This window comes from Octopus bimaculoides, chromosome 12 (assembly GCF_046866305.1).
Source record: "Octopus bimaculoides isolate indiv1 chromosome 12, ASM4686630v1, whole genome shotgun sequence".
Lineage (NCBI taxonomy): Eukaryota > Metazoa > Mollusca > Cephalopoda > Octopoda > Octopodidae > Octopus > Octopus bimaculoides.
This window is the reverse complement of record NC_142939.1, coordinates 8,607,002-8,620,701: the sequence shown is the minus strand read 5'-3', so window position 1 is coordinate 8,620,701 and position 13,700 is coordinate 8,607,002.

The following is a 13,700-nucleotide window of genomic DNA, read 5'->3' as shown; positions in this document are numbered from 1 at the left end:
ATATGCATCCAGTTGCGTTATCTCTGACAATCCTATTCCGGAAATTAACGTATCTAGTAGAACAAAAAGTGTAATTTCGTCAGACCGTAAGTTTTAAGCACCCTAAATTGCAAAAAGAAGCGTGGCGAAAAATCCCCCACTCCCCGCGCGCCTTTCCATAAATGTTCACTTTTGACATTTATGTCAGAAACTTTTCAGATTTATATTATACATAATTTTGCAGAATCAAAATCTCAGATGGTTAAAATATATATCTGAGGGGGAAAAAGTCTTGAGATACGGCTGTGCTGTAAGAAGATTGCTTTCCGACCACGTGGTTACGGGTTCAGTTTCCTGCTATAGCGCGGGCTGACCAATGACAATTTAACTCACGGTGCAACAATTCAAATAATTAACCAATCAAATAGAGAAGTTCACAAGAAGGGAACTAAACTATTTACAAGAGTGATCCTCATTGTGCATTGTCAGTTTTCAACGAAATCGCTGGTAATTTAATATTAATTCTTTTTAAGTCGTGTCCCACGGAGTACTCCTTCAACGATCTCAGACGAATGAAAAAAATACTTAACGAGTACAACAGGTTAAATACCAATAAACAAATAAGCAATATTTATCATTGAATTAAGGCGGAGAGCTGATAAAAACGTTAGCGCGCCGGGCGAAATGCTTAGCGGTTGTTTGTCTGTGTGAGTTTATGTTGAAATATTTATCGAATTGTTGCCATTGTTATTTGATTTGAATTGTTGTTAGAACTGTTGCCGTTGTTAATTTGTTAATTGTTGTTTTTTTTTTCCCCCATTGTGGGAAAATGGAGAAGATGCAGGAGGGAGACCCAAGTTATGCGGCTGCAACGAGCAGAGGAGTAGACGTGCAAGAGTTGGAGGTCCGCGAGATAAAGGTGGAGCCTAGAAAGATGAAGGAGAGTGAAAAATTAATCACTAAAGAAAGTAATATTCTGAAGCTAACGCCACCTGAAGAGTTAACGGCCAACGTATTAAAAAGAAAGGTAACGTTTAAAACTATGAAGACAGCCACAAGAAAAATAGAGATTGCGCCGATGGAAGCTATAGAGGAGTTGAAAAGATTTACAACATACATTACGAGACGGAGGAGGTACGCCACTGTGAAGGTGCGCTTCACAACAGAGAAGGAAGCAATAAAGCACTCCACAGAGGTGATAAGGTCAGAAGAATGGATGCTCCTGCCTTCGTACTGCGGCAAACGTGTGGCCAAAGTGCGAGTGGAAAGGATGCCACCCGAATTAAGGGAAGGATGGCTGATGACAGCAATAACATATAATATGAAGGATGGGAAGATTCTGAAGGCTACCGGGACCCAGAAGGTAAACTACTGAGGATATGGTATTGAATTGACAATACAGGCAACTAAGAAGGATTTGAACAGTGTGGTGGATGAGATTGTGTTGCCAGAAGAGGTAAGATTGAGAGTCAGTGTAGAGGGAAGGCCGCCGATATGTTTCTCATGTGGAGAGAGGGGCCACATGAAGGCGTGGTGTGCCCAAAGAGAACAACAAGCTGAACAGGTGGAGAAACAGGAGAGTGTGGACCAGGTCATGGTAGCAGAAAGAGTAACAGAAAGACTAACAGAGAATGGATTTACTATGGTTAAAAAGAAAAGAAGGAGAAGCGGAGGAATGAGTTCTCCGCCAGAGAAGTAGAAAAAGAAGAGAGAAGAGGTGAGAAAAGAAACTGTGAAGGAGGTCAGTAGGAAGGAAGAAAAAAGGGAAAGTAAAGATACCGGTTGTTCCAGTGGAGAGGGATTCGGAAATACAAGTGCAGGAAGGAGAGTTGGAGAGATTATTTCGGATAGAGGAAGTGAAAAGAGAACAAAAAGTACAAGATAAAGGAAAGAAGATACGAGGAGGAGATGGAGTGTGGTATTATGTGACATACCCAAAGAATGTTGAAACAGAAAAATAAAAAAGAGAAATAAGTTTCATTCAATAGTAAGAGTGAAAGTGCCTTCATACGTCTGCGCAGAGGATATGAAGGCAACACTGATTGAAGAAGAAGAGAACTACAGAAAGTTGAAAGAGATGTGTGGAGATAGCGTTGACCCACCAGGAGTGGAGGTAGAATTCAAGGAGTTGCCACCAGTAGGGAATCTGAGAGATATTGAACCACTGATGAAGTTCTTATGTATGTATGTACGTACGACGAGCTACTTTCAGTTTCTGTTTACCAAATTCATTCACAAGTCTTTGGTCGGCACGAGGCTATAGTAGAAGACATTTGTCCAAGGTGCCACCCTGCGGGACTGAACCTAGAACGATGTAGTTGGGAAGCAAGCTTCTTACCACACTGCCACTGGCAAAATCGTTTGGACGCCGGGCAAAATGCTTAGCGGCATTTCGTCTGTCTTTACGTTCTGTGTTCAAATTTTATACCTTATCCTTTCGGGGTCGATGAAATAATTTCGGGTTGATATAATCAGCTTGCCCCTCCACCCGTAATTGCTGGCCTTGTGCCAAAATTTGAAGCCGTTATTGCTATTTACAACAAAACAAAAGGGCAGTAAATTGGCTGAATTAGTAACACATTAGATGGATTACTTTTTTGGGCATTTAATTATGTCCTTATACCAATGTGTTACTGATATTTATTTGAGAACTTACGGGCGTTTTTTTCTTTTGCGTGTTCGCTCAACTGCTACAACAGAACACGCAAAACTTACTCAAATTACACCCCTGCGTCTTAAAAAGTGTCATATTGGATAATGTACACTAGAGCTGATCTTATCTCATTCTAGCTGAATTTGATCAGAACCGAAATCGAATTATACATAGAAAAGTAAGGACATTCACAGTTGAATGCCTTTGATGAGATGTATGCTCGATTGCAAGTAACGTGATGCTAAATGACAATACGGTAATACAACAACTCGTGCTAATTTTATCGATTCCAAAACGATAAATAATAAACGGAATTCCGCTGCGATTCGAACACTAAACAATAAACATGTAACCTAGGGCTCAGCACGTTCTATCTTACTCGTGTCTAATGACAATAACCTATTCTAACATAGCCATCGTCACAAATTTAGGGGAAAGTTCGCAACAATAATCGTTTCTAACATAAGCATTATGACAAAAATTTGGGTGGGGTTTGTCCACTAAATCGATCTTTGAACTTAACTGATAGTTATTTTATCAACCCCAAAAGGAAGGCAAAGTAGCCCTCTGCAGGATTTGAACTGGGAACTTAAAATAGACATAATTGAATTCTGCGATACATGTTGTCCAATACTAACGATTCTACCATTTTAATGTCGAAATAATTATTTATAACATAAGTGCTAAGTCAAAAATTTTATAGAATGAGATACTGGATTATATTGACCCCCGGAACTTGATTTGTACTTTTTGTCAGACTCGAAAGGATGGGGAGCAAAGTTGATTGGATTTGAACTCTGTCACTCGATTTTTATAATCTACTGCGATCCAGTGTCGTGATTTCTGATTTTTTACAAAAGCACAAGATTAAAAATTTTGGTGGCGTGGGTTGGTCGATTAGATAGACTGAGAGAATGGAATAGTTACAGTTGGAATTCTTTTATTCATAAGTTTTCCTAACTGGGACTGACGAGGCAATAATAAACCTCATTAATAGTAACAACAGCAGTACCAACAAGAAAAAGCAAATTCAATAATGAAGTCCTAGATATATATTTAACAGTCTACTTTGATGCAAGTAGAGGGGCTAGGTCTCCTATTTAAGGGTGAGCAAGATATCTTGATGTTCTCTTTCACTCTGTGATTTAGCCATAAAAATATATAAAAGTACACTATCTAAAAATTACACTCTCTAAAAGATACACACTCTAAAAAAAAAAAAAAGAAGACGTAATGTTAACAGCTGAAACGTTTTTAATAAATCTGATTGATCGGTCAGATTACATTGATAGGGAGGGGTCAACAACATTCAAACCTCGATTAATTCAATAAAATCTATTTGTCTTTTACTTCAGTAAAAACTATTTCCGTCTTCAATTCTTCCTATCACAATTTTATTGGAGTTACCTCCCTTGCTTTTATATTTATTCTTTAATGTTTCCTTATTTTGTTTGGTTTGTAAGTGAACTTACGTGTAGAAAAGAGATTTTGTTGAATTCTATGACGGTCATAATGCCAATAATGCATATATTTGTGATTGACATTATGTTCTTCATGAAATACGACATTTTCATTTATATTTATATTTTACGATGTTAAATACTGAGTTTCAATGTATACTGGCAGCAACTTTATTACTTTATTGCATATGTAAGTGGAGGCGCAATGGCCCAGTGGTTAGGGCAGCGAACTCGCGGTTTCGATTCCCAGACTGGGCGTTGTGAGTGTTTATTGAGCGAAAGCACCTAAAGCTCCACGAAGCTCCGGCAGGGGATGGTGACGGATGGTGTATCTAGCTGTCTGTCTCTCTATCTACCTACCTACCTACCTACGACGGGGTACCAAAAGAAATCGGAATTTTGCAATATTATTTTATTCATTTATTTTACATTTTTGCACTTTTATCGTCTTCAGAGTATTCTCCATTTGCAGCAATGCATTAGTCCAAGCGCGTTTTCCACTATCCGAAGCAGTCCTAGAACTCTTCCGAAGATACCTTTTAGCGCCTCCGTCGTTCCTTTTTTCTTCTCTTCTCTTCTACATCTGCAAATTCCGTAACACCAGCTTTCTTCACCAGTGATGACCTTCGAAAATAGGTCCGGATCAACTTCCAGCTGTTCTTTCAGTCGACAACACGCATTCAGTCATGACTATTATCTTCCGTTAGCAAGCGAGGCACAAATCTTGCCGCAACCCCTTTTATTCTCAATTCCTCGTCCATAATTCGTTGGCAGAAGCTCCAGGACACACCAGTCACATCAACAAGTTCGTCAATTGTTCAGTGACGGCCCTCCAAGTTCAGTTCATGAATCTTCGTGTTGTTTTCATTCGTTTAGGAAGTCGACGTTCGTCCTGAACGAGGTTAGTCTTCAAGCGACAAATGACCATTCCTAAAGCGTAAAAACCACTCGTAGACTTGTGTTTTGCTCATGGCAACATCCGGCAAGACTTCTTTTTGTACTCCCCAAAAAACACCACTTTTTTTTTTTAATTTTTTTTTTCGGCTACGGAGAATACGAATCTGAAAAAAAAATTGGCAAAAATCGACATTTTGAAATTCCCCCACCCCAATAGTCTTCATTTTTAACTTTTTCAGAATTTTTACAAAATATGCGGGAAAATACGGAGGTTGTGATATTCTGAAAAAATTTCCAAAAATTTTCGTAAATTTTTTTTTTTTTACAAATATTTTTTTTGTCTGAATATAACGGAAAAATACAGACATTATGATTCTGAAAAAAAATTCCAAAAATTTTTCTACTTAGAGTTAGGGTTAGAATTAGGATTAGGGTTTTACGGTTAGGGTTACGAAAAAAAAGTGAAAAATAAAGAAATTGGGGGGAGGGAGTAAGTGGGGGGGGCAAACAATTTCAAAATTCCGATATTTGGCAATTTTCCGGAATCTCCGTATCCGAAAACGTGGGGGGGGGGGGATTTTTTTTAAAAATTAATTTGCGAGAAAATGGTGGGTGAGTCTTTCCTAGCGTCCTAGTAAGCTGTTTCAAACATGACGACTGATTCGGCCGCCGTTTTCCCCAGCAGAAAACAGAATTTCACGGAAGCCCGCTGTTCCTTCGTTTCAGCCATCGCAAAAATCGACGAATAGGAGAGAAGCACTGCAAAACAAAGATGCACCATTTGACAGTCGACAGACTGATGACTAAGTGCAGCCTGTTTGTCCGACAGAGGATGTTTCCGATTATTTCGGGTACCCCCACGCATGTATGTATGTATTTTTGAAGGTGGTCGGGTATGATTTCAATGTGAATTGGCTGTTATATCTAGCAGGTCTAGTGACCACGTAAAACAGTAATGGGCAACCTACGGCACTCTCTAACGAAAAATTACCTTCACTCACTTTAATTGTGCAGCTGTCTGGTGATGAACCATGTCTCACGCTGCTCGCTTCTCAAAACAGGTAGCCCGTGCCTGGCTTAGAAACCCTCTCTCGTTAGCTCACCAAGCTCCAATAAGTTTGCGTGCCGCATGTCTAATGAAAAATTGCCTTCACTCATTTTAATTGTGCAGCTGTCTGGTGATGAACCATGTCTCACGTGGCTCGCTTCTCAAAACAGGTGGCCTGTGCCTGGCGTAGAAACCCACTCTCGTTAGCTCACCAAGCTCCAATAAGTTTGCGTGCCGCATGTCTAATGAAAAATTACCTTCACTCATTTTAATTGTGCAGCTGTCTGGTGATGAACCATGTCTCACGTTGCTCGCTTCTCAAAGCAGGTAGCCTGTGCCTGGCGTAGAAACCCTCTCTCGTTAGCTCACCAAGCTCCAATAAGTTTGCGTGCTGCATGTCTAACGAAAAATTACCTTCACTTATTTTAATTGTGCAGCTGTCTGGTGATGAACCATGTCTCACGCTGCTCACTTCTCAAAACAGGTAGCCTATGCCTGGCGTAGAAGCCCTCTCTCGTTAGCTCACCAAGCTCAAATAAGTTTGCGTGCCGCATACAAGTATAGTACTATTAGCGTATCGTATTATAGCTATTGAAAGTCCACATACAAATATATACTTACATACACGTATACATGCACAATGAATACATAAACATAATTGATTCATATGAAAAATATTAAAGAAATAAAAAAAATTACGGAAATTGCCGAACAAATTCTTTCAGCTTTGATGTACTCTCTCCGAAAGATAGAGTGTTTGGAAAATGCTTGCGGATTTTGTTCCGGCTCTTTACGTTGAGTTCAATTCCCGATGAGATCAATTTGGCTTTTCGTCTTTCTAGTATCAATAGGCAATCAATCGCCTTGGGACTCAACAGTTGTCAATCGACTTGTCATTCGTTCGTTAGTTTCCGTGAAAAGTTAATTATTTACTTTTGACGTGTCGAAGTGGATGAGGGAAGCTAAGAAATGTACGTGTGTCTTTGTGTGCGCGTGTGAGTTAATACAAATACATAAAACAGAACATGCTCGCACACACACACGTACATACATAAATACACATGTTCAACTATTATTTTTCTTATACACTCCTCTTCCACTTCGACACGTCAAAAGTAAATAAATAAAAACTTTACAACACGTGTTTTTGATAGACTCGCCAATAAAATAAAGTATAAAGTACTAGAGTCTATTGTAATGACTATTATCCTCATCTCAAATTGTTAGCCTTGTGCCTAAATCAGAAAAATCATTATCACTTTCAAAGGGTGAAGAATTGGCAGAATCGTTAGAACGACGAAAAAACATTCTAGTATTTCTACCGGCTGTTTGTGTTTGATTTCAAATTCTGCCGAGGTAAAATTCACCTCTCATTCTTTCGGATCGATAAAATAAAGTATCAGTCAATTACTAAGGTCAGTTTAATTAATTAACACATTCTTCTATCTCCACAAGAAACATTATTCGGAGGACGTGTATAGTCGAATATTTGTATTTAAAAATATCCCAGCGTTATGCTTATAATAGAAATCAATATCAAAGCAGGCTAACGGAGCCAACCCAACGAGAGAAGCCTATACGAGGTCGGTCGATATGTTGAAAACAGCAGTCCTCTGTCATAGAATAGAATACATTGGATAAAGGTGCGCTTGATTTTCCTGCTCATAGAAAAAGGATTGTATGATTAGAATGTTTTTACTTCATACGGCTGCTTGTTCAGGACTCATCTAGACTAATGTGTGTGTCTCATCATTGAAATGCGATTAGGGATTTGGACAACCGAGACCTGTCTACAATTCTGATATAAATCTTAAGTTAATACTTTGCCAACAATCGTTAATGATTTTAAAGAACGGAACATCACAACTTCCTTGAGTTTCAAATCTTAAAAAATGAGCAACTATATTATGAACGTAAAAGTTACTGCTAGCTTATTTCCGTTTGTTGAATTGCACAACTGTGCCTTAGATATGTCGAGGAGCAATGGCCCAGTGGTTAGGACAGCGGACTCGCAGTCTTAGGATCGCGGTTTCGATTGCCAGACTGGGCGTTTTGAGAGTTTATCAAATGAAAATACTTAAAGCTCTACGTGGCTCCGGCAGGTGGGGGTAGGGGACGAAGCCTATTGTACTCTTTCACCACAACTTTTTCTCACTCTTTCTTCCTGTTTCTGTTGTATCTATATTTCAAAGGGCCAGCCTTGTCACACTGTATCTCCCTGCGAAAGGGTACATGTGTCTGTGGAGTGGCATCTATTCAGAAACTGAATTGATAGTTGAGTACTCAGCCACTTGCACGTTAATTTCACGTGCATGATGCATTATTCTGACTCATTGGATTCCATCAGACTATCCAAACCATGCCAGTGTAGAAAATGGGCACTAAATGATGATGATGATTGTGTGTGTGTGTGAGTATAAATATAGCCATATTAGTTTGTCAGTGTAGTGGAGAATTGTTTAGAATAGAATACGCTTGGTCACTTAAGTAAAATTATAAGATATATTTTTGTATAATTTAGAAATTGAAAAACAAATGAAAAATGTATTCAGCAGAATTACTGTAAAGCCATACCAACTGAATAGAATACAATGAACCTTTAGCATGCTCTATTAACGCTATAGAAAATTAAATCACTGCTGTGTTAATCATATTTTATATCATTGCAATAATACACTACAGAACATCAATGAGTTTTTTTTCAGCCAACAGTGTGTTATGATGATTGTAAATGAATTGTTTGATCAATACATTTGAACAGAAACAGAGGGAACAGTTTCAACTCTTAAACATACCAATGAGAGTTGAAATGTATAGACACCCTTTCCTTTTGTCTTTGTCCATCATATATTGTACAGATAAATCATTTACAATCATCATAACACACTGCTAACTAAAAAGCTTATAGATATGTTTTATATCATATTATAACACTATTGAAAATGTATATAATAGTTATGTATTAACAGAATATTAAATACATCCTGCTCAAGCTACAACAGCTACTTCTATTTCATTCTTTTACATTTGCACACATACAATAAAATTCTCATGTCATTCATTTTCTTATGAATAGCTTCTATATAACATTTGGATACATTACAAAGCTAACAGCAATCTTTATAGATAAGCGTACATGTGTTGTCTGGAAATAAGTGAAGGAAAAAATTAAGTTTTATTCAATGCTGCGAACCAAGTTGTTTTTTCCTTTCATATGTGGCTGTGTGATTAAGAAGCTTGCTTTGAAACCACATGGTCTCAAGTTCATCCCCACTATGTGGTACTTTGGGCAAATGTCTCCTATCATAGCACTGAGCTGACCAATGCCATGTGAGTGGATTGGATTAAATAAACAGAAACTGTGTGGAAGACTTTTGTACACCTACCTGCCTTACCTACCTGCTCACCTACTGACCTACTCACCTACCTATCTGTCTATCTATTTGTCTGTCTATCTGTCAGTGTGTGTGTGTGTTTGTGATTGTCCCCACTCCCACTGCTTGACAACTGGTGCTAGTTGGGTACATCCCCATAACTAAGCAGTTTAGTAAAAGACACTGATAGAATGAGTAACAGGCTGAAAAATAAGTCTGTTACTTATTGATTCATTTGTTCAACCAAACCTTTCAAAATGGTGTCCAAGTATAGCAGCAGCCCAATGACTAAAACAGTGACTGAAACAAGTATAAGATATAAAATAAAAGATATATATATATATATATATATATGTAAACTTTTATTCCTATCTCTTATTACTTTGTTCAATTAAACCCTTGAAGGGTTTAATTGAACAAATCAACCCCAATTTTTTTTTTCTAAGCCTGGTACTTATTCTGTCAGTTGATTTTGCTGAACTGCTAAGTTACAGGGATTTAAACAAACTAACACTAGTTGTCAAATGGTGGTGGTGGTGGTGGTGGCAGGGTGAACAAACACAAACACACAGACACATATATTTATAATGGGCTTCTTTCAGTTTCTATTTACCAAATCCACTCACAAGGCTTTGGTTGGCCCAAGGCTATTGCAGAAGGCAAAATGCCATGCAGTGAGACTGAACCCAGGACCATGTGGTCAAGAACTAAACTTCTTATCACTGCCCTTATGAAAGTTTTATATAAAAACTTGTATAAAACTTATTTTATTCTAAATAACCTTTTTGATTTCTCCTAAGTTGTGTAGTATTTTTAGGCTATATTTATTTGGAGCTAATATTGATAATTTTATGTATATTCTCTAACATATTTTGTACGTTTATTTGCTATCACTAGTAAATTGTTAATAAAAACAAATTATAAGGTCTATTGTGTTATGATTTATGTGACATATTTGTCCTTTTCACTTTTTGGCATGTTTATATAAGTTTTAATATACCAATCCCCGTCCCATAAGTACATTATTAGAACTCTTATAACCTCATTCAGCCCTTACAGTTTGAATTTATTCCTAACTCCAGATGATGTAACTCATTGAATTTCTTGAAGGCATCATTCAAATCACACATGGTTTCTCATGTGGGAATTTATCTCTCAATTTCACCAAAGTACTGCATAGAATAAGTTCGTTAATTATCATTAATAAGGTGATGAGCTTCCAGAACCATTAAAGAGAATATCAGACAAAATGCTTAGCAGCATTTCTTCTGCCTCTTTACATTCTGAGTTCAAATCCTATCAAGGTCAACTTTGCCCAGCATTCTACCATAATTCCTTCTTGACATTATGCTTGAGAGGAGCTTCCAACTTGCACAAAGAAGTGCTTGCTACTACTGCCCAGCTAAGAACCACTATTTCAGATAACATAGTCTTACATTGAAAAAAACAACAAAAAAACCAGGTGCTTGTGACTGACAAACGTTTAATCATAGGTCTCTTTGATCAGAATTGACTTGGCACTAACAATAACAGTATACAATGAGGTGCCTTAATATACAAGATACAGCAGTGAAAAATGCCTCGTGTCTTACTCTCTCATCCTGAAAAAGGAGGACAGCAAGGCCTTTGTCAGCCGCTCTCCAGCTATCTATTTCAGGCTTTATATGGCTTAAGTGCAGCCACACTTGGAATTTGCATCACCAGTCTGGAAACCCTATCTTACTCAGGAAATCAACCTCCTGGAAACTGTTCAGAGATGTGCATCCAAGGGAATATTCTCCATCAGGCATCTACCATACGCTGAACGCCTTGCTTCCCTGGGCATACATGCATTGAAGCTCTGATGTCTGGGAACTGACTTGGTAAACACCCACAAAATTATTAACCATCGTATCAACACCTTCAGCACCTTTTTGAGCTCCATGTATCTAACACACATGCATATACCTACAAAGTCAGAAAACGGCACAGTTCCCATGACATTCAGAAACATGTTTTCACAGAGTTGCTGAAGCATGGAACAAACTACCTGCATCAGTTGTTAGTTGCTGAGACATTGCATCCTTTAAAACCTCCATGCTTCTTGAAATTCACCAATACTACACCTGATATCCTCACCTCCATATGCATGTACACATGTATATCATGACCCATACACTGTTCCCTTTCCTGACTCTTGTACATGATTCTATGCCCTGTACATGCACCTTTGATGAGTTGTAGTGCACCAGAGCACTATACACAATAATTTCATTATCATTATCATATTGTGGCCTTAGATACACCATGTCCGAAAGCTGCGAAACAAAGCAAGTCAATGAGGCAACCACTATGTGGTTGTTTGACCAGCTGGAAAAAACAGTAACAACTGAAAACCAACTCATAGAATTTTCATGGTTGGAAAACCTTAAATGATGTTTCGGCTTAATCAAGATTAACTGAGACATGGTTGAATAACAACAACAATAATAACAGCAACAGCAAAATATCAAGTTTCATTATGAAATCTTATGAAACATATGATTTTATATGGTATTCCTGACTTGCCCTAACATATAGAGCTTTTTAAAATTTTGTTACGAACTGGCAACAGCCTTTGTTAATCCTAATCCAATCTTGGGGGTAAGTAGCTTGCTTACCAACCACATGGTTCTGGGTTCAGTCCCACTGCGTGGCACCTTGGGCAAGTGTCTTCTATTATAGCCTTGTGAGTGGATTTGGTAGACGGAAACTGAAAGAAGCCCGTCGTATATATGTATGTATGTATATATATATATATATGTGTTTGTGTGTCTGTGTTTGTCCCCCCAACATTGCTTGACAACCGATGCTGGTGTGTTTACGTCCTCGTAACTTAGCGGTTTGGCAAAAGAGACTGATAGAATAAGTACTAGGCTTCCAACGAATAAGTCCTGGGGTCGATTTGCTCGACTAAAGGCGGTGCTCCAGCATGGCCGCAGTCAAATGACAGAAACAAGTAAAAGAGTATATATATATATATATATATATATATGTATTTATATATATTTATATAGATAGGGTGTTAAATTGAATATTAATTCAATTTAAAACCAAGTGGCCTAGCATATAAAAAAATCTGAAAATTCAGAAAAAATTGTATTACACGTGTATAAGGGATGACCACTAGGTGGACATCCAATATGCTAGAAAGAGGTCATCAACGACCCAACCACAAAGAAAAATGTTTTCCAGAAAAAATTTCGCAAAATTGGACGTCCACTTAGTGGTCATCCCTTATACACGTATACATATATATATATATATATATATATATATATATATATATATATATATATGTGGGTATACAATTAGAATACAAGGAATGATAAACTTACGAAATAGAAAACAAAAAAAAACTAGATCAATGAATAGATATGAGTTGGCACACCTGTTTATGTTTGCCACGTATCATTATGTGTTTGTGTAAGGGTGGGGTATGGGTATGTGTGTGTGGATGGGATATGGGAGGGGTGTGTGTGTGTGTGTGTGTGTGTGCGCGCGCGTGTATAGCTTTCATAGTACAAACAGGATAAATATAAGGCAAAGCATGAGTATACATATTTTATATTTTTTATCGGAAGAAATTACAGAGTAATGCAAGGGCCAAGAATTTCATGCATTGCCATATCAAATTACACACATACGTATATGTGTATGTATTAATATATGTACACATATACATCTATATATATATATAACAATTGAAGGACAGGTGTCAATTCATTACGCCGCTTTCTAATGACTCCTCTAATTGATTAATGAGTACATTGTATCATTATAAAGAAACTGTTTTCTTCAGATGAATATATGAATTTTACATGGTGCTTTTTTTCTCACAGACAGTGCCCAACTGACCCTACTATACTGTGTAATTGACAAAATCAAAAACAATGTGCGTATACGAAATTAAAAGTATAAAATGGCAACAATTTACACATTGCACCCTATGTATGTATGTATATATGTAATGTATGTATGTAATGTATATAATGTATGTACGTATGTAGACTTTGTGTTTGCGCCATTTTCAAGGCAGTGCCCCAGCATGGCTGCAGCCCAGTGACTGGATCAAACAAAGATTTCATACAGCATGGAAGATAAAAAATGACTTATTCATTAATCATTTAACATTTGAATAAATCTATATTTATGAAATATTCATATATTACGCTCTATAAGTCAGACATTTAAATTTATAAAGCTTGAAGTGTGTGTGTGTGTGTAACATCATATATATATGTATGTGAAGACACATAGCCAAGCAATGA